This window comes from Somniosus microcephalus, unplaced genomic scaffold (genome assembly GCF_052327205.1).
Source record: "Somniosus microcephalus isolate GS21.2 unplaced genomic scaffold, FLI_Smic_1.0 unresolved_chr1, whole genome shotgun sequence".
Classification (NCBI taxonomy): domain Eukaryota; kingdom Metazoa; phylum Chordata; class Chondrichthyes; order Squaliformes; family Somniosidae; genus Somniosus; species Somniosus microcephalus.
Window position 1 is genome coordinate 169,574,344 of NW_028225179.1, and position 22,033 is coordinate 169,596,376.

Here is a 22,033-nt window from a genome sequence, read left to right on the forward strand (position 1 = left end):
CCTTCTTTATAAGCACTTTCATTCAGGTATTGATTGTTTAAAATCCACACCCCTGAACCGATCTTAACTCTGCTGTTCCTAATTCTAAGAACCAAAGCTGAGTGATCACTAAAAAATACTTTTTTATAATAAATCTCCATCACCTCTGAACTTAACCCTTCCCGCATTAACACAAAATCTATTCGGCTCTGTTTTAAAACATCACCCACCCAACCTGCTCTGGAGAACTCCCTTTTTATGGGGTTCCGGTCCCTCCATAAGTCTCTCAAATTTAAATTTGTCATCATTTTTATAATCATCCCTCTGGAGTTATCATCCTTAAAGGTCATCTGAGCTGAAATGTCCATCCAAGATAAAAATACATTAAAATCCCCCACTATACAAGGATTTTCCACCTCTGCCACTTCAGTGAATAACCCCCAAAAAAACTCGCGATGCTTGCAATGGTCGTTCGGTGCATAGATATTAAAAAGATCACAATTAAATCCCTCCAATTTTACCCTTAGCCGTAAAAACCTCCCCTCAGTGTCCTTGTCCACCAAGGCAACGTTCTCTTCAATGGACGGACTCACCAAAACAGCCACCCCTCTACGGTTATTGTTTACACAACTTGCAAACACCTCTCCCTTCCAAACCTTCTGAACTCTTTCTAGAATATCCTCATCCCAAAAGGTTTCTTGCAGACACAACAAGTCCATGCCTTTAAAACCCTGCAACAACTGCTGTAAATTCTTCTCACCCCTCAGTCCGTTCACATTGATCGAGACCAATGTAATCATGGCTCCAAAGAAGGGAAGTATGCCCAATAATCTCCCCATCATTTAATCTCTGGTTCTTCCCTCCTCTCATGCTCCTTCTCAACTTTTCGGGCAGCTGTTGCTTTTTCCTGCAGCCTCCGGCTCTTTTTCCCCTCCTGTTTGACCCCTCCCTGCTGTTTCAGCCTCTTCCTTGCCTTAACTTTGGGCCCAGGAGCTACCCCGTCTCCCTCCTTCTGCCCTCACTAACCTTTCCCTTTCCACATGATGCCACCCCATCCCCGACTTCCATGTCTCTGTCCCCCTCTAATTCCCCACACTCAAGCTCTTCTGCAACCCCCTGTGCCTGCTCCCCATCAGATACATAATCCTGCTCCCCGTCAGATACTCCATCTCCCATAGAGAGCCTTCCTGCTATCGCAGTTTCTCCCACTGTGCTGCCCCCTTCGACCACGTCTCTACCTCTGACCCTTGCACCTTGTTCCCTCACTCCATGGGACAATGGCACACCTAAATTGTTCCCTTCTGACGCCTCTATCTCGCCAATCCCATTCTGCTGTCCCTTTAAGGCTCCTGCCTCTTGCACCCTCTCCCCGCCCTGCCCCCTCCCGCTCACCAAAATATCTGACTCCCCGCCTCTCCCTGGAGCTCTCACTTCCACCACACACCCCGCTCCTGCCTCCTCTCCCCCCGCAGACACCAGACTTCCCAGGGGGAGCCGAACTGCACTAAGGCTCGAGTCTGCACTCGACCCTTGCTGCCCGCTGCTGTCTTTATTCTCCTCCATAGCACTCGCCGTGTTTTCCGCCATCTCCATCTCGATCTCCGCTCCGCCAACCTCTGCCTCTTCCTGTGCTCCTTTTTCCTTCATTTTACCGGCTGTGTCCTCCGACTGCACCGCACCTCCGGCCGTTCCACACTCCTCTCCTGCTCCTTCTCCCATCTCATCATCACTCATTTCGCTCCCTTCTGCCACACACTCACAGCGGGCGGGGCCTTTACGACACACCCCACAGCTCTCCGCCTTGCAGCTCCACGCGATATGTCCCGACTAACCGCAATTGTAACAATACAAATCAGGACAGTTTCTTACGAGATGGTCATGCCCCAGACAATAGTAACACACCTTTACTTGGTTATCATGCAGCACACGAAAGTACTTTACTCCTTCCAGTGTCTCGAACTTCATACTGTAAGGCAAAGACCTCACCCCCTCTGGGAACTGCACCTTTACATACCGGGTTCCGTCTGCTACCCGTGTTCCCGGATAGTACCTCCTCTTTATTTCGGAACAGATTTTAATGTCCCACAACTCCAACTTTTTGCTCAGCACTTCGTCCTCGATGTATACAGGCAAGTTCAAAAATGAAACCACCACCTCCTCTGAATATAGCAGAGTCACCTCCAAAAATTTCTCCCCAACTTTCAGACTGAGCAGCAGTTTTTCCACCTCCTCACGGCCACTGACCGTCACCTCAAATCCCACATTTGGTTTTGGTCGGCAGGCAAAACAGCTTCCCTCACCACAGTCCTCATGAACCGCCTGGATTATATCCCAGGCTCGAATCTTCTTATCTTCACATTGCACCACCACCGTATTTTCTATACCAAACCTCCTGAGGTCCCGGCCCAAATCTTTGGGCCTTTTTTTTCCCCCTTCCCACCACAGTTTCTTCCCTAATAAAATTCCTCTCGGGAATATTGTCCTCCGAGGGGCCCGGCACTCCGGACCCCTCAGCAGCCATCTGGCTGTTTTTTGTGGGCCAAAAAGGCCCTAAAACCTGAAAACACCCCAAAACTCTCCACCAACTTTTTACAAAACTCCCTCCAACACCCAGCTGCAATTAGGCAACCAGTCACACCTGGCTCACTCCTAGACCCTCCCACCAAGAGAGTGCTACCCACTGAGCCCCAGCTGGCACAAGGGAGAGAGTACAAGAAAAGATTAGTGGGTAATGTAAAAGGGAACCCAAAAATCTTTTATAAACATATGAAAAGTAAAAGGATAGTTAAAGGAATGGTGGGGCCGATTAGGGACCAAATAGGAGCTCATCATACGGAGGCAGAGGGTGTGGCTGAGGTACTGAATGAGTACTTAGCATCTGTCTTCACAAAAGAAGAGGATGAAGTTAATGTCGCAGTAGAGGAGGGGGGAGTAGAGAAATTGGATAAAAATGGATAGAAAGGAGGTGCTAAATAGGTTGTCATCACTCAAAGTTAACAAGTCACCCAGTCCAGGTGGATGCATCCTAGATTGCAGAGGGAAGCTAGGGTGGGGACAGCAGAAGCTCCGACCACAATCTTTCAATCTCCCTCAGATATATGGGAGTGGTGCCAGAGGACTGGAGGATTGCAAATGTTACACCCTGTTTGAAAAAGGGGAGAGGGATAAACCTGGTAACTACAGGCCAATCAGTCTAATGTCAGTGGTGTAGGTGGGCATCCTTTACCTGGTTTACGGTAATTGACCTGGTCAGGCAGCCTTTGCCACTGCACTGTGGCCAATTCCAATCAGCGGTTTTGAATCGCTAAACCCCCCCTCCAGTTCTGACTGGAGGAACTTATAATTAATGATATATTAAAAACGGACAAATGGTCTGGATGCAAGAAAGTCAAATTTTATTGAAACTAAAGAAACTACACCACACGATCAAAGTAATCACGGTAAAATTGCTTAACAGGGGAAGGCAGACGGCAAAAACAAGGGATAAATGGCTACAATGTTAACCGTACAATCTTAGCAACATTTCCCTTAAATTACCACCCCTTTACTTCTCACTAGATTGTCTTGCGAGTGGGTCAAAACCTTGCTCACCTGCAGTCCAAAGAGTAAGAGACAAAAAAGGGGGCAGAGGACTTCCTGGGCTTAATCTTTATACCCTGGGAGTCTTCGTCTACGATGTGGATTAATATTTCCCGATCTTCAGGGGCTGAGGGGATTTTGCGGCCCCTACAGTGGTGGGTGAACGACTAGAGACCATTGTCAAGGACAAAATTAATTCTCACTTGGAGAAGCATGGATTAATAAGGGGCAGCCAGGATGGATTTGTTAAAGGTAAATCATGTCTGATTAACCTGATTGATTCGCTGATGAAGTAACAGAGGGTTGATGAAGGTACTGCAGATGTTGTATATATGGACTTTCAAAAGGCATTTGATAAAATACCACATAAGAGACTTACTCTGAAAATAGAAGCAGAGGGAATTAAAGGGCTGATGGTAATTTGGGTATATAATTGGCTAAGGGAGAGGAGGCAGTGAGCAGTGCTGAGGGATGTTTTTCTGACTGGAGAGAAGTATGCAGTGGGCTCCCCCAGGGGTCGGAATTAGGACCATTGCTTTTCTTGTTAGATATAACTGACCTGGACTTGGGTATAAGTGAACAATTTCAAAGTTTACGGATGATACTATTTACTATGTTGCCAAGTTTTGTGAGTGTAGTAGTAGCAGACTTCAGAAGGACAGAGACAGACTGTGAAATGAGCAGACACGAGGCAGATGACATTAAATGAGGATAAGTGTGAAGTGATGCACTTTGGGAGAGACAACAGGGAGAGGCCGTATAATCTAAATGGGACTATTTTTGAGGGGGTGCAAGAGCAGAGGGACCTGGGGGTGCATATTCACAAGTCTTTGAAAGTGCCACGGCAAGTTGGTGAGGCGGTTCAGAAAGCGTATGGGATACTTGGCTTTGTCAATAGGGCCATTGAATACAAAAACAAGGAAGTTACACTAAACCTTTACAAATCACTACTTAGGAACATAGGACAGGAGGAGGCCATTCAGCCCCTCGAGCCTGTTCCGCCATTCAATGAGATCATGGCTGATCTGTGACCTAACTCCATACACCCGCCTTTGGCCCATATCCCTTAATACCTTTGGTTAACAAAAACCTATCAATCTCAGATTTAAAATTAACAATTGATCGAGCATCAATTGCTGCTTGCGGAAGAGAGTTCCAAACCTCTACCACCCTTTGTGTGTAGAAGTGTTTCCTAATTTCACTCCTGAGAGGTCTGGCTCTAATTTTTAGGCTCTGCCCCCAGTCCTAGAATCCCCAATCAGCAGAAATAGTTTCTCTCTATCTACCCTATCTGTTCCCCTTAATATCCTGAAAACTTCGATCAGATGACCCCTTAACTTTCTAAATTCCAGGGAATACAACCCTAATTTGTGTAATCTCTCCTCGTAACTTAACCCTTGAAATCCAGGTATCATTCTGGTAAACCTACGCTGCACTCCCTCCAAGGCCAATATATCTTTCCTAAGGTGTGATGCCCAGAACTGCTCACAGTGCTCCAGGTGTGGTCTAACCAGGGTTTTGTACAGCTGCAGGGTTTTGGCCTCAGCTGGAGTCTTGTGTACAGTTCTGGGCACCACACTTTGGGAAGGATGTCAAGGCCTTGGAGAGGGTGCAGAGGAGGTTGACCAGGATGGTACCAGGGATGAGGGACTTCAGTTATGTGGAGAGACTGGAGAAGCTGGGATTGTTCCCCTTAGAGCAGAGAAGATTAAGAGGAGACCTAATAGAGGTGTTCAAAATGATGAGGGGATTTGATCGAGCAAGTAGAGAGAAACTGTTCACTCTGGCAAGTGGGTCGGTAACCAAAGGTCACAGATTTAAAATAGTTACTAAAAGAACTTGAGGTGAAATGAGGAGAATTGTTTTCATACAGAGGGTTGTTCAGATGTGGAACGCACCATCTGAAAGGATGCTGGAATCAGGTTCTACAGGAACTTTCAAACAGTAATTGGACGAGTCCTTGAAGAGGACTAGTTTGCAGAGTTCTGGGGATAAAGCTGGGGTTTGGGACTAAATTGGACAGCTCGTTCAAAGACACGATGGGCACAGACACGATGGGCCGAATCACCTCCTTCTGTGCTGTTAGATTCTATGATCAGTGTGAAGTCGCTGGTGTGTCAGCAGGTTGGATGACTGAGTGAATCCCTTCCCACACACGGAGCAGGTGAACGGCCTCTCCCCAGTGTGAACTCGCTGATGTACCAGCAGGTAGGCTGACTGATTGAATCCCTTACCACACACGGAGCAGGTGAACGGCCACTCCCCAGTGTGTAGGTGTTGGTGTCTCTTGAGCTCCCGGGAGCTTTTAAAACTCTTCCCACAGTCAGAACATTTAAAGGGCCTCTCATCAGTGTGAACTCGCTGATGTCCCTTCAGCTCCCCGGAGCTTATAAAGCTCTTCCCACAGTCAGAACATTTAAAGGGCCTCTCGTCAGTGTGAACTCGCTGGTGTACCAGCAGGTAGGAGGGCCGAGCGAATCCCTTCCCACACACGGAGCAGGTGAACAGCCTCTCCCCAGTGTGTAGGTATTGGTGTCTCTTCAGATCCGGGGAGCTTTTAAAGCTCTTCCCACAGTCAGAACATTTAAAGGGCCTCTCGTCAGTGTGAACTCGCTGATGTGTCAGCAGGTTGGATGACCGAGTGAATCCCTTCCCACACACAGAGCAGGTGAACGGCCTCTCCCCAGTGTGAACTCGCTGGTGTCTCTTCAGCTCACTGGAACTTTTAAAGCTCTTCCCACAGTCAGAACATTTAAAGGGCCTCGCGTCAGTGTGAACTCGCTGATGTGTCAGCAGGTGGGATGACCGAGTGAATACCTTCCCACACACAGAGCAGGTGAACGGTCTCTCCCCAGTGTGAACTCGTTGATGTGCCAGCAGGTTGGATGACACAGTGAATCCCTTCCCACACACGGAGCAGGTGAACGGCCTCTCCCCAGTGTGTAGGTGTTGGTGTTTCTTGAGCGCCCCGGAGCTTTTAAAACTATTCCCACACTCAGAACATTGCATGAGTCTCTCCCCAGTGTGAAGTCGCTGGTGTCCCTTCAGCTCCCCGGAGCTTTTAAAGCTCTTCCCACAGTCAGAACATTTAAAGGGTCTCTCGTCAGTGTGAACAAGTTGGTGTTGCTTTAGTTCCCCGGGGCTTTTAAAGATCTTCCCACAGTTAGGACACTGAAATGGTCTCTCATCAGTGTGAACAAGTTGGTGTAGCTTTAGTTCCTTGGGGCTTTTAAAGCTCTTCCCACAGTCAGAACATTGAAATGGTCTCTCATCAGTGTGAACAAGTTGGTGTAGCTTTAGTTCCTTGGGGCTTTTAAAGCTCTTCCCACAGTCAGAACATTGAAATGGTCTCTCATCAGTGTGAACAAGCTGGTGTCCCTTCAGATACTGAGCGCTTTTAAAGCTGTTCCCACAGTCAGAACATTGAAATGGTCTCTCATCAGTGTGGACAAGTTGGTGTAGCTTTAGTACCTTGGGGCTTTTAAAGCTCTTCCCACAGTCAGAACATTGACATGGTCTCTCATCAGTGTGAACAAGCTGGTGTCCCTTCAGATACTGAGCGCTTTTAAAGCTCTTCCCACAGTCAGAACATTGAAATGGTCTCTCATCAGTGTGGACAAGTTGGTGTTGCTTTAGTTCCCCGGGGCTTTTAAGGCTCTTCCCACAGTCAGGACACTGAAATGGTCTCCCATCAGTGTGAACTCCCTGGTGTGTTTGCAGGTGGGATGAACAAACAAATCCCTTTCCACACACGGAGCAGGTGAACAGACTGTCCCTGGTGCGACTGCGCCGTTGAACTTCCAATGCAGACGGGGAACTGAATCCATTCCCCCCGTCCCCACCTTTACCCGGTTTCTCCCCGGTGTGACGGTGCACGTGTCTCACCAGGTCAGGCGATCGGCTGAATCCGCGTCCACACACTGAACAAGTGTGCAGTTTCTCATTGCTGCGATCCCTGCTCTCTCCTTCCATGTGCAAAGGCCGATGATATTCAGGTCCTGATGAATCCAGCTACTCTGTCAGATCTTGACGTGATGTTTGGTCTGAGCTTCCCGCCTGTAACTGCTCCACTTCTATAACCCTGTAAATTGAGATCAGAAAAGGATCAGAGGCAAACTGTTGTTTAATTTTCCCCTTTCCGAACCTAGGGGCAGTGAAGCTGATTTTCAGGCCCCAGCTGCTGCACAGGTTGGTTGAAAGGATCAGCAGTAATGGCGGCTGCAATACCCACAAGCCCCCGCGCTCCAGAAAGCACTTTGTTGACTCTGAGTCCCGTGCATGTGCTCATGGCCCCCGCGCTCTCCCTCCTGCTCTACAATCGCCTGTCCCGATCGGTCCGCAACACGCATGCTCAGCACACAAAACCCCGCGGTTGGAACATCGGGCGTGCATGCGGAGCCACAACATCTGGTACGCGTGCGTGGCTCTGGTGGGGGCGAGTCGGTGCTTCGCCTCAGCCGCCAGGGAGGTGCGCATGCGCAGGACAACCCAACATTCTTCCCGTCAGCAATCACTCCCTCGTTTCTTTAATAAAAACAGAAAATGCTGGAAATACTCAGCTGGTCAGGCAGCATCTGTGGAGACAGAAACAGAGTTAACGTTTCAGGTCGATGACCATTCGTCAGAACTGCTTGCTCTTTAGTGTCAGCCAGTGGCTCAGTGGGTAGCACTCTTGCCTCTGAGTCAGAAAGTTGTGGGTTCATAGTCCAACTCCAGAGACTTGAGCACAAAAATCCAGGCTGACACTCCAGTGCAGTGCTGAGGGAGTGCGGCACTGTCGGAGGTGCCGTCTTTCGGATGAGATGTTAAATTGAGGCCCTGTTTGCTCTCTCAGGTGGATGTAAAAGATCCCATGGCATTATTTCAGGAAAGAAAGACTTGCATTTATATAGTGCCACCAGATATCCTAAAGTGCTTTACAGCCAATGAAGTACTACAATGAAGTAGTCACTGTTGTAATGTGGGAAAGAGCGGGGGAATTATCCCCAGTGTCCGAGCCAATGTTTAACCCTCAATCAACATAAAAAAATGATATATCTGGTCATTATCACATTGCTGTCTGTGGGAGCTTGCTGTGCGCTAACTGACTGCCGCATTTCCTACATTACAACAGTGACTACACTTCAAAAGTACTTCATTGGCTGTAAAGTACTTTGGGACGTCCGGTGGTGGTGAAAGGCGCTATATAAATGCAAGTCTTTCTTTCTTCACTGGTCTCACCAGCGGCCTCTTCTGGCGCTTGGTGGATTGACAGCCGAAAGCCCGCGCATGCGCACAGGGAGCGGCAGTTTGGGCCGAGTCCGGCACAGCGACCCCGCCCGGTCACCAAGGGTAATGACCGCGCATGCCCAGAGGAGACCAACCCCCCTCCCCCACTCGGAGCTGCGGCTGCGCACTCGGATCCTGCCGGACGGAGTCGGCGCGGGGCCATTCCGGGGAAAGGCCTCGGTATCGGTTCCAGAGTCGCGATCGGTGACGCGAAGTGAGTTTTCTCCGCTCCGATTGGGTGGAGAATGGCGCGGGGTGGATCGGGAGAGAATCGAGAGAAATATAAAAACCTCAGAGTCCGCGAGGTCCCGGAGCGAGCGGCGGCACTTGGACGGTACACGTGATCTCCTCGGGGACACGTCACCCCGGCCCGCGGCCTGATTGACGGCAGCTTCCCACCAATAGGGAGCGAGCGGGGCGGGGCTGGAGTAGCGAACCGGCGGCGGGTCCTCCAATCAATCGGGGAGCCCGAGGGGCGGGGCTTGCGGCACCCAGTGGTGGGGATGGAGGAGCGAGCCGGCGGCGGGTCCTCCAACCATTCGGGGAGCCCGAGGGGCGGGGCTAGCGGCACCCAGTGGGCGGGGCTGGAGGAGCGAGCCGGCGGCGGGTCCTCCAACCAATCGGGGAGCCCGAGGGGCGGGGCTAGCGACACCCAGTGGGCGGGGCTGGAGGAGCGAGCCGGCGGCGGGTCCTCCAACCAATCGGGGAGCCCGAGGGGCGGGACTAGCACCGGCTGATTGTCTGATTCGCAGGGCAGCGAGTTTCTCCAGTCCCTTGTTCAGGGCCCGGGGAGGCTATGGGCCTTTATTCCCCGCATTGGACACAAGGCTCTTTGTCTCAGGCATATGGTGACGTCGCACTGAAACTTTCCTCCCTCCTTTACAAAGATGGCTGCCGTTAACCTGGACCCGTATATGTTCCGATGTAGTCCTCCCACCACTGGGAGCGACAGTGATGCGTTCGTGCGACATAGCTCTACCGCGCAGGCGCAGTACCGCTCCCTTTCCTCTCCCGCGCAGGCGCAGTGTCGCTCCCCTGCCTTCCGGCGCAGGCGCAGTACCGCTCCCTTACTCCCCCCCGCGCAGGCGCAGTGCCGCTCCCTTGCTCTCCCGCGCAGGTGCAGTGCCGCTGCCCTGCCCTCCGGCGCAGGCGCAGTGCCGCTCCCTTTCTCCCTCTCCCGCGCAGGCGCAGTGCCGCTACCCTGCCGTCCGTCGCAGGCGCAGTGCCGCTCCCTTTCTCCCTCTCCCGCGCAGGTGCAGTGCCACTCCCCTGCCCTCCCGCGCAGGCGTTGTGCCGTTCCCCTGCCCTCTGGCACAGGCGCAGTGCCGCTCCCCTGCCTTCCGGCGCAGGCGCAGTCCCGCTCCCCTGCCCTCCGGCGCAGGCGCAGTCCCGCTTCCCTGCCCTCCGGCGCAGGCGCAGTGCCGCTCCCCTACCCTCCGGCACAGGCGCAGTGCCACTCCCCTGCACTCCGGCGCAGGCGCAGTGCCGCTCCCCTGCACTCCGGCGCAGGCGCAGTGCCGCTCCCCTGCACTCCGGCGCAGGCGCAGTGCCGCTCCCCTGCACTCCGGCGCAGGCGGAGTGCCGCTCCCCTGCTGTGTGCTGGGCCGGGCGGTGCGTGAGGGTCAGACACAGGCTGGTTGCGCGGGTTACAGGGCCCGTTCTGTGACTGAGGGAACTCGGCCCGACAGCGGCTGCTCAGCCCCGAGTTTAGATCACAGCGAGGGAGGGTCACCGCTCCGGGCAGTAACTCCGCACAGAAAATGGCGCATTTCCGCCTATAGCTGTGAGAATGGGGGAGTCTCAGGAGGCCGGAAATTTACTGTGAGCAAAATCTCCAAACTAAACACACAGCCCCGCAACTGGGGATCTGAGCAAAGGCACAAATTCAAACAAATACTCCACCTTCACATTGGATTATTAGTAAGCAGATTAAAAGTCTACATTACATTATTTCACACTTTCAATATTGTTCTTATTTTCTGCTTTGCCACAATTAGATCTCCCGGTGAATGATGGTGTGATTGACGAAGGTGCTCACCTCGAAGTAAACAGGGATTGTCGACTGAGGAACAACAGCCGGTTAACCAGCACAGGATTGTGAGCACCAACCGGAGAGAACCCTTCCGATTCAAAGAGCTTCCAGAGATTGACTGTGGAACAAGGTAAGAGAGAGTCCCATTGACTCAGATACACACTGGTCCTGGAGATGGACTGGGGAGAAAGGTCAGAGAGTCCCATTGACTCAGATACACACTGGTCCTGGAGATGGACTGGCGAGAAAGGTCAGAGAGAGTCCTATTAAGAACATAAGAAGCAGGAGTAGGCCATATGGCCCCTCGGGCCTGCTCCGCCATTCAATAGGATCATGGCTGATCCGAACCTAGACTCACGTCCACTTCCCTGCCCTCTCCCCGTAACCTCTAATTTCCTTATCTGCTAGGAAAATGTCTATCTCCGTTTTAAATGTATTTAATGTCGCAGCTTCCACAGCTCTCTGAGGTAGCAAATTCCATAGATTTACTACCCTCTGTGAAGAAGTTTCTCCTCATTTCAGTTTTGAAAGGGCAGCCCCTTATTCTAAGATTATGCCCCCTAGTTCTAGTTTCACCCATCAGTGGAAACATCCTCACTGCATCCACCCGATCAAGCCCCCTCACAATCTTATATGTTTCGATAAGATCGCCTCTCATTCTTCTGAACTCCAATGAGTAGAGTCCCAATCTACTCAACCTTTCCTCATAAGTCAACCCCCTCATCTCCGGAATCAACCGAGTGAACCATCTCTGAACCGCCTCGAGAGCAAGTATATCTTTTCTTAAATATGGAAACCAAAACTGCACGCAGTATTCCAGGTGTGGCCTCACCAATACCCTGTATAACTGCAGCAAGACTTCCCTGTTTTTATACTCCATCCCCCTTGCAATAAAAGCCAAGATTCCATTGGCCTTCCTGATCACCTGCTGCACCTGCATACTAACTTTTTGTGTTTCATGCACCAGGACCCCCAGATCCCTTTGTACTGTAGTACTTTGCAGTTTCTCTCCATTTAGATAATAACTTGCTCTTTGATTTTTTTCTGCCAAAGTGCATAACCTCACACTTTCCAACATTATATTGCATCTGCCAAATCTCTGCCCACTCACTTAACCTGTCTATGTCCTTTTGCAGGTTTTTTATGTCCTCCTCACTCACTGCTTTCCCTCCCATCTTTGTATTGTCGGCAAACTTGGATATGTTGCACTCGGTCCCTTCCTCCAAATCGTTAATATAGATTGTAAAGGGTTGGGGTCCCAGCACTGACCCCTGCAGAACACCACTAGTTACTGATTGCCAGCCCGAGAACGAACCATTTATCCCAACTCTTTGTTTTCTGTTAGATAGCCAATCTTCCACCCATGCCAGTATATTACCCCCAATCCTGTGATTTTTTATCTTGATCAGTAATCTTTTGTGTGGAACCTTGTCAAATGCCTTTTGGAAGTCCAAATACACTACATCCACTGGTTCCCCTTTATCCACCCTGTATGTTACATCCTCAAAGAATTCGAGCAAATTTGTCAAACATGACTTCCCCTTCGTAAAACCATGCTGACTCTGTCGTATTAAATTATGTTTATCCAAATGCTCTGTTACTGTTTCCTTAATAATGGACTCCAACATTTTGCCAACCACAGATGTTTAGCTAACTGGTCTATAGTTTCCAGCTTTTTGTCTACTTCCCTTCTTAAATAAGGGTGTTACATTAGCAGTTTTCCAATCTGCCGGGACCTTTCCTGAGTCCAGGGAGTTCTGGAAAATGATCACCAATGCATCCACAATCCCTACCGCCACTTCTCTCAAGACCCTAGGATGTAGGCCATCAGGTCCGGGGGATTCATCCGCCTTAAGTCCCATTATTTTACTGAGTACCATCTCCTTAGTGATTTTAATCGTGTTTAGCTCCTCCCCCCCTCCCCCCCCATTGCCCCCTGTTTATCCAGTGTTGGGATATTTTTAGTGTCCTCTACTGTAAAGACTGATACAAAATATTTGCTCAGCATCTTTGCCATCTCCATGTTCCCCACCACTAGTTTCCCGGTCCCATCCTCTAAGGGACCAACGTTCACTTTAGCCACCCTTTTTCTTTTTAATATAGCTGTAGAAACTCTTGCTATCTGTTTTTATATTTTTTGCTAGTTTACTTTCATAATCTATCTTCCCTTTCTTAATTAATCTTTTAGTTATTGTTTGCTGGCTTTTAAATGCTTCCCAATCTTCTATCCTCCCACTAGATTTGGCTACTTTATATGCCCTTGTTTTCAGTCGGATACTATCCTTTATTACTTTACTAAGCCACGGATGGCTGTCTTTTCTTTTACTCCCCTTTTTCCTCAGTGGAATATATTTATCTTGAAAGATGTGAAATGTCTCCTTGAATGTAGACCACTGCTCTTGTACCGTCTTACACTTTAATCTGTTTTCCCAGTCCACGTTAGTCAATTCTACTCTCATACCTTCATAGTCTCCTTTATTTAAGCTTAGCACGCTGGTTTGAGTTCCAACTCTCTCACCCTCAAACTGAATTTGGAATTCAACCATATTATGGTCACTCAGTCCATGGGGATCCTTTACTAGGACATTTTTTATTAATCCTGTCTCATTACACAGGACCCGATCTAAGATTGCCTGCCCCCTGGTTGGTTCAGTTACATACTGCTCAAGGAACCCGTCCCTAATACACTCTATGAACTCTTCCTCAATGCTGCCATGCCCAATTTGATTAGTCCAGTCAATATGAAAGTTAAAATCCCCCATGATTATAGCTGTTCCCTTATTACAAGCCCCAACTATTTCCTGATTTATACTCCGACCAACAGAGTTGCAACTGTTAGGAGGCCTATAGACTACGCCCACTAGTGACTTTTTCCTCTTATTATTCCTTATCTCCACCCAAACTGTTTCACTATCCTGATCCTTTGACCCAATATCATTTCTGACTATTGCAGTGATTCCATCCTTGATTAACATAGCAACCCCACCTCCCTTTCCTTCCTGTCTCTCCTTCCTAATTGTCAAATACCCTTGTATGTTTAGTTCCCAGTCATGATTATCTTGCAGCCATGTTTCCGTAATGGCCACCAGATCATACCCATGTGTAGTTATTTGCACCGTCAACTCATCTATTTTGTTACAAATGCTGCATGCATTCAGATAAAGAACTTTCAAATATGTTTTCTGACAATTTATTCCTGCTTTTACCCCTTTTACTACTTTACCTTTTTCATTATACATTCTGTCCCTTCCTGACACGCTCTGGTTTTTAATTCCCCCACTGCTACCTTGCTCTATTGCCTTCTCCGCTGTCATTTTTATTTTTCGCTCTCTTTAAACCTCCCCCCCACTAATTAGTTTAAAGCCCTCTCTACAGCCCTAGTTATTCGATTCACCAGGATTCTAGTCCCAGCACTGGCCAAGTGAAGTCCGTCCCAACGGAACAGCTCTCTCCTGTCCCAGTACTGATGCCAGTGTCCCAGGAAGCAAAACCCATTTCTCCCACACCAGTCTTTGAGCCACGCATTTAACTCTCTGATTTTATTTACCCTAGCCAAATTTGCACGTGGCTCAGGTAGTAATCCAGAGATTATTACCCTTGTGGTTCTGCTTTTTAATTTGGCCCCTAGCTGCTCAAACTCCCTCAGCAGAACCTCCTTCCTTGTCCTATCTATGTCGTTGGTACCAACATGGACCACGACAACTGGATCCTCCCCCTCCCACTCCAAGTTTCTCTCTAGCCCAGAGGAGAGGTCCTTAACCCTGGCACCGGGCAGGCAACACAGCCTTCGGGACTCTCGCTCTCGGCTGCAAAGAACTCTATCTATCCCCCTAACGATACTATCCCCTACCACTACAACATTTCTTTTAACTCCCCCCACTTGAATGGCCCCCCGCTCCACGGTGCTGTGACCAGGTTGCTCATCCTCCCCGCAGTCCCTGTTCCCATCCTCACAGGGAGTAAGAGCCTCAAACCTGTTGGACAAGAGCAAGGGCTGCGGCTCCTCCAACACTACCTACTGGATCCCCGTACCTGCCTCACTTCTAGTCCCTGGCCACGGACTACATCTGAATTAATTAATCTAATTGATGTGACTACCTCCTGATACACAGAGTCCAGGTAACTCTCCCCCTCCCTGATGTGTCTCAGTGTTTGAAGCTCGGACTCCAGCTCTTCAACACGGAGCCGGAATTCCTCGAGCAGCCAGCACTTACTGCAAATGTGATCACCGTGAGCATCAATGGTGTCCACCAGCTCCCACATATTGCAGCAGCAACACATCACCTGATCTCCCATTCTATGTAATTAATTACATTTATTAATATTATTTTTAAATACCCTCTGCTCTGATTCTAGATGATGAATATCGCACCTTAGAAACTATAAACCAGAGTTTAAGCTTAAAAAAAAAGAGAAATACTTACCAACCAATCACTTACCCGCTTTCTGATGATGTCACACTTGGATTAATTTTTACCTCTCTCCTTCCCTCCGAGTTCGGAGACTGGTTGGCCTCACCTGGTCTCTGGGGCCTTTTATAGCCCCGCTCTGCCGCTCGAGATTCCCGCCGACGCTGTGAGGCCTTACCTGGTTGTTAGAACCGGGTTTTCCTGGTATTCGTCTTGAGTTCCGTAGTACGAAGAATGATTTCAGGCTCGAGGGTTCGGAGAATTAAAACAACATTTTATTACTTCCAACTGTTCGCAGTGGTCACACAGTATATTGAGGTCTTTTACAGTACATTCGTGTCCCGAGAGTCACACCGGGTTAGGCACGTGTTGCCAGCATTTACGTCCCCGGGAGGTGTCTGACTCTCTTGATGATCCACACGTCTTCTGGCTAAGAGCGAATACCGGTAGGGAAGCCCCTTTTATACAGTGGGACAAGGGTCATTACATCACTTCCCTGGCAACAAGCGTTCTCCAATGGGGATCACTTAAGCCCTTTCAGTTTGGCCATGATCTGGTCTTCAGTCTGGCGGGCAAGTCCTGACTTGTCTCACTGCTGCATATGCCTTCCAGAAGTACCGGATCGTGATTGGGCACCGCACAATAGCTAGTCAATCATCTTCTAGCTAGCAGTTAAGCCCTTTCAGTGACCTTTATTGCTCGTTAACACTTGGCCGCAGGCTGGGGCAGGTGTCTCTCTTTTCTGCTAGCTTTGCACTTTGCAAAGCTGGGGCTGCTCTTTAATCTAATCTAGACTTTCCTTGTGCGAAGCCATTTTTGTAAGCCAATTCATCGTCCATTTTATTCACATTTCCACAGGCCTCAGCTGGAATACTGCGTGCTGGTCTGGTCAACACATTACAGGAAGGATGTGATTGCACTAGACGGGGTACAGAGGAGATTTACGGGGATTTTGCCTGGGCTGGGGAATTTTTGCTATGTGGAACGATTGGATAGGCTGGGGTTGTTTTCTCTGGAACTGAGAAGGCCAAGCGGGAGACTCGATTGAGGTGCATCAAATTATTAGGGGCCTAGATTGAGTGGATGGGAAGGACCTATTTCCCTTCATGGAGAGGTCAATAGCCAGGGGGCATAGATTTAAAGCCGATGGTCAAAGGATTAGAGGGGTTTTGAGGCGAAGTTTTTTACACCCAGAGGGTGGTGGAGGTCTGGAACTCACTGCCTGAAAGGGTGGTAGAGGCAGAGAACCTCATCACGTTTAAAAACTGCTTGAAGTGCCGAAAGCTACACGGCTACGGACCAAGTGCGGGAAAGTGGGATTAGAGTGGATAGATCTTTGTCAGCCGGCTCGGACAAGATGGGCCGAATGTCCCCCTCCTGTGCAGTAAATTTCTATGATTGTGTAACCCGGGGAGGATGGGCCCAGTGAGATCAGACCGTGTGTAACCCGGGGAGGATGGGCCCAGTGAGATCAGACAGTGTGTAACCCGGGGAGGATGGGCCCAGTGAGATCAGACAGTGTGTAACCCGGGGAGGATGGGCCCAGTGAGATCAGACAGTGTGTAACCCGGGGAGGATGGGCCCAGTGAGATCAGACAGTGTGTAACCCGGGGAGGATGGGCCCAGTGAGATCAGACAGTGTGTAACCCGGGGAGGATGGGCCCAGTGAGATCAGACAGTGTGTAACCCGGGGGGGATGGGCCCAGTGAGATCAGACAGTGTGTAACCCGGGGAGGATGGGCCCAGTGAGATCAGACAGTGTGTAACCCGGGGAGGATGGGCCCAGTGAGATCAGACACTGTGTAACCCGGGGAGGATGGGCCCAGTGAGATCAGACAGTGTGTAACCCGGGGAGGATGGGCCCAGTGAGATCAGACAGTGTGTAACCGGGGGAGGATGGGCCCAGTGAGATCAGACAGTGTGTAACCCGGGGAGGATGGGCCCAGTGAGATCAGACAGTGTGTAACCCGGGGGGGATGGGCCCAGTGAGATCAGACAGTGTGTAACCCGGGGAGGATGGGCCCAGTGAGATCAGACAGTGTGTAACCCGGGGAGGATGGGCCCAGTGAGATCAGACAGTGTGTAACCCGGGGAGGATGGGCCCAGTGAGATCAGACAGTGTGTAACCCGGGGAGGATGGGTCCAGTGAGATCAGACAGTGTGTAACCCGGGGAGGATGGGCCCAGTGAGATCAGAGAGTGTGTAACCCGGGGAGGATGGGCCCAGTGAGATCAGACAGTGTGTAACCCGGGGAGGATGGGCCCAGTGAGATCAGACAGTGTGTAACCCGGGGAGGATGGGCCCAGTGAGATCAGACAGTGTGTAACCCGGGGAGGATGGGCCCAGTGAGATCAGACAGTGTGTAACCTGGGGAGGATGGGCCCAGTGAGATCAGACAGTGTGTAACCCGGGGAGGATGGGCCCAGTGAGATCAGACAGTGTGTAACCCGAGGAGGATGGGCCCAGTGAGATCAGACAGTGTGTAACCCGGGGAGGATGGGCCCAGTGAGATCAGACAGTGTGTAACCCGGGGAGGATGGGCCCAGTGAGATCAGACAGTGTGTAACCCGGGGAGGATGGGCCCAGTGAGATCAGACAGTGTGTAACCCGGGGAGGATGGGCCCAGTGAGATCAGACAGTGTGTAACCCGGGGAGGATGGGCCCAGTGAGATCAGACAGTGTGTAACCCGGGGAGGATGGGCCCAGTGAGATAGACAGTGTGTAACCCGGGGAGGATGGGCCCCAGTGAGATCAGACAGTGTGTAACCCGGGGAGGATGGGCCCAGTGAGATCAGACAGTGTGTAACCCGGGGAGGATGGGCCCAGTGTGATCAGACAGTGTGTAACCCGGGGAGGATGGGCCCAGTGAGATCAGACAGTGTGTAACCCGGGGAGGATGGGCCCAGTGAGATCAGACAGTGTGTAACCCGGGGAGGATGGGCCCAGTGAGATCAGACAGTGTGTAACCCGGGGAGGATGGGCCCAGTGAGATCAGACAGTGTGTAACCCGGGGAGGATGGGCCCAGTGAGATCAGACAGTGTGTAACCCGGGGAGGATGGGCCCAGTGAGATCAGACAGTGTGTAACCCGGGGAGGATGGGCACAGTGAGATCAGACAGTGTGTAACCCGGGGAGGATGGGCCCAGTGAGATCAGACAGTGTGTAACCCGGGGAGGATGGGCCCAGTGAGATCAGACAGTGTGTAACCCGGGGAGGATGGGCCCAGTGAGATCAGACAGTGTGTAACCCGGGGAGGATGGGCCCAGTGAGATCAGACCGTGTGTAACCCGGGGAGGATGGGCCCAGTGAGATCAGACAGTGTGTAACCCGGGGAGGATGGGCCCAGTGAGATCAGACAGTGTGTAACCCGGGGAGGATGGGCCCAGTGAGATCAGACAGTGTGTAACCCGGGGAGGATGGGCCCAGTGAGATCAGACAGTGTGTAACCCGGGGAGGATGGGCCCAGTGAGATCAGACAGTGTGTAACCCGGGGAGGATGGGCCCAGTGAGATCAGACAGTGTGTAACCCGGGGAGGGTGGGCCCAGTGAGATCAGACAGTGTGTAACCCGGGGAGGATGGGCCCAGTGAGATCAGACAGTGTGTAACCCGGGGGAGGATGGGCCCAGTGAGATCAGACAGTGTGTAACCCGGGGAGGATGGGCCCAGTGAGATCAGACAGTGTGTAACCCGGGGAGGATGGGCCCAGTGAGATCAGACAGTGTGTAACCCGGGGAGGATGGGCCCAGTGAGATCAGACAGTGTGTAACCCGGGGAGGATGGGCCCAGTGAGATCAGACAGTGTGTAACCCGGGGAGGATGGGCCCAGTGAGATCAGACAGTGCGTAACCCGGGGAGGATGGGCCCAGTGAGATCAGACAGTGTGTAAAGCGGGGAGGATGGGCCCAGTGAGATCAGACAGTGTGTAACCCGGGGAGGATGGACCAGTGAGATCAGACAGTGTGTAACCCGGGGAGGATGGGCCCAGTGAGATCAGACAGTGTGTAACCCGGGGAGGATGGACCAGTGAGATCAGACAGTGTGTAACCCGGGGAGGATGGACCAGTGAGATCAGACAGTGTGTAACCCGGGGAGGATGGGCCCAGTGAGATCAGGCAGTGTGATTTGCTGGAAGCCCAGGCGGGCATGGCGGGGATCTGAGAAAAGGGACAAAAATCAGACAGAAGCACTCGGACCCAAACTTTTATTTTTATTAAGCAGAAGAAAAGTCTACATTACATTACTTCACACTCTTCATGTTGTTATTTTCAGTCCTGCCATAATTAGATCTCCCGGTGAAAGACTGAGTGATTGAGAAAGGTTCACAGCTGAGAGTAAACCGGGATTGTAGACTGAGGAACGACAGCAGGTGAACCAACACAGGATTGTGAGAGCACCAACCAGAGAGAACTCTTCCGATTCAAAGAGCTTCCAGAGATCGACCGGGGAAAAAGGTAAGAGGAAGTCCCATTGACTCAGATACACACTGGTCCTGGAGATGGACTGGGGAGAAAGGTCAGAGAGAGTCCCATTGACTCAGATACACACTGGTCCTGGAGATGGACTGGGGAGAAAGGTCAGAGAGAGTCCCATTGACTCAGATACACACTGGTCCTGGAGATGGACTGGGGAGAAAGGTCAGAGAGAGTCCCATTGACTCAGATACACACTGGCCCTGGAGATAGACTGGGGAGAAAGGTCAGAGAGAGTCCCATTGACTCAGATACACACTGGTCCTGGAGATAGACTGGGGAGAAAGGTCAGAGAGAGTCCCATTGACTCAGATACACACTGGTCCTGGAGATGGACTGGGGAGAAAGGTCAGAGAGAGTCCCATTGACTCAGATACACACTGGTCCTGGAGATGGACTGGGGAGAAAGGTCAGAGAGGGTCCCATTGACTCAGATACACACTGGTCCTGGAGATGGACTGGGGAGAAAGGCCAGAGAGTCCCATTGACTCAGATACACACTGGTCCTGGAGATGGACTGGGGAGAAAGGTCAGAGAGTCCCATTGACTCAGATACACACTGGTCCTGGAGATGGACTGGAGGGAAAGGTCAGAGAGAGTCCCATTGACTCAGATGATGTCCCCACACTATTACTGCAGATTTGGTTTCCCCAATCTATACATAGCTTAATATCCCCCATGATTAATGTATTACCCTCGCTACATGCACCTCTAGCTCCCTGAATTATACGCCGCCCTACATTACAACTACAGTTTGGGGGCCTATAATCACCTCCAACCAATGTTTTCTGCCCCTTGCTGTTTCTTGTCTCCACCCAAACTGATTTATTTACTTTACTTTTGGAACTAAGATCATTTCTCCCTACTGTCTTTATCCCATCCTTTATCGATATGAGACCAAAACTGTGCACGGTACTCCGGTGTTGTCTCACCAAAGCCCTGTCCAATTGTAGCAAGACTTCCTCACTGTTGTATTCCAACCCCTTGTAATAAAGGCCAACATGCCATCCGCCTGCCCAATTGCTCGCTGTACCTGCATGCTAACTTTGTCTCCTGTACGAGAACACCTAAATCTCTCTGAACACTAACATTTAATAATTTTTCACCATTTAAAAAAGGTTCTGTTTTTCTACTCTTCCTACTAAAGTGAATACGCACACATTTCCCCACATTATATTCCATCTGTCACCTTACTGCCTGCACACTTAGACTGCCCATATCCCTTTGCAGGCTCTGTGTCCCCATAGCTTACTGTCCCACCTAGCTTTGTATCAGCAGCAAACTTGGATACATTACACTCGGTCCCTTCATCTAAGTCAGTAATATAGATTGTAAATAGCAGAGGCCCAAGCACTGATCCTTGTGGCACCCCACTAGCCTGCCAAGCTGAAAATGTCCTGTTTATCCCTACTCTCTGTTTTCTGTCAGTTAACCAATCCTCTATCAATGCTAATAGTCATAACGGCACAGAAGGAGGCCATTCGGCCCATCAAGTCCGTGCCGGCTCTCTGTAGAGCAACCCAGTCAGTCCCATTCCCCCGCTCTATCCCCGTAGCCCTGCAAGTTTATTTCCCTCAAGTGCCTATCCAGTCTCCCCTTGAAAACATCGAGTGTCTCCGCTTCCACCACTTCCGTCGGCAGCGAGTTCCAGGTCCTCACCACTCGCTGTGTAAAAAGGTTTTTACTCACATCGCCCCCCCTGTATCTCTTGCCCAAAACCTTAAATCTGTGTCCCCTAGTCCTTGTACCATCCATTAGTGGGGACAGCCTTTCCCTGTCTAGCCTATCCAAACCCGTCATAATCTTGTACACCTCGATCAAATCACCCCTCAACCTCCTTTGCTCGAATGAAAACAGATCCAGCTTCTCCAACCTGTCCTTGTAGCTAATATATTCCCCTCAACCCCATGAGTCCTTATCTTGCACAGCAACCTTTTATGTGGCACCTTATCAAATGCCTTTTGGCAATCCAAATATTTGACATCCACCAGTTCCCCATTATCTATCCAGCTAGTTGCATCCTCAAAAAACACTAATAGCATGATTTCTCTTTCATAAAACCATGTTGACTCCGCCTGATCATATGATTTTCTAAGTGCCCTCTTACCCCTCCCTTAATAATGGATTCCACCATTTTTCTGACGCCAGGCTCACTGGCCTGTAGTTCCCTGCTTTCTCTCTTCCCCCTTTCTAGAATAGAGGGGTTACTTTTTCTACCTTCTAATCCGCTGGGACTGTTCCAGAATCTAGGGAATTTTGGAAGATCACGACCAATGCATCCACTCTCTCTTCAGCC

The 22,033-nt window shown here is 50.5% G+C and overlaps 2 protein-coding genes across 8 annotated transcripts in view; one reads left to right on the plus strand and one right to left on the minus strand.

Annotated features, from left to right (window-relative positions):
- The window catches only part of LOC147096539 (uncharacterized), a 441,550-nt gene that overhangs the window by 269,760 nt on the left and 149,757 nt on the right, over nucleotides 1–22,033 (minus strand). The window lies entirely within an intron of this gene.
- LOC147096540 (uncharacterized) overlaps nucleotides 1–22,033 on the plus strand; it is a 256,178-nt gene that overhangs the window by 218,059 nt on the left and 16,086 nt on the right. The window contains exons 1-3 of one of the 7 annotated variants that reach the window (XM_085975334.1): nucleotides 8,956–9,040; nucleotides 10,824–10,988; nucleotides 19,538–19,719. The gene's annotated coding sequence lies outside the window, so the exon portion shown is untranslated. Of the gene's footprint in view, nucleotides 1–8,955; nucleotides 9,041–10,326; nucleotides 10,747–10,823; nucleotides 10,989–16,349; nucleotides 16,652–19,537; nucleotides 19,720–22,033 lie in introns of those variants that run through there. The other 6 variants (XM_085975332.1, XM_085975331.1, XM_085975338.1 and 3 more) reach the window with 6 other exon arrangements.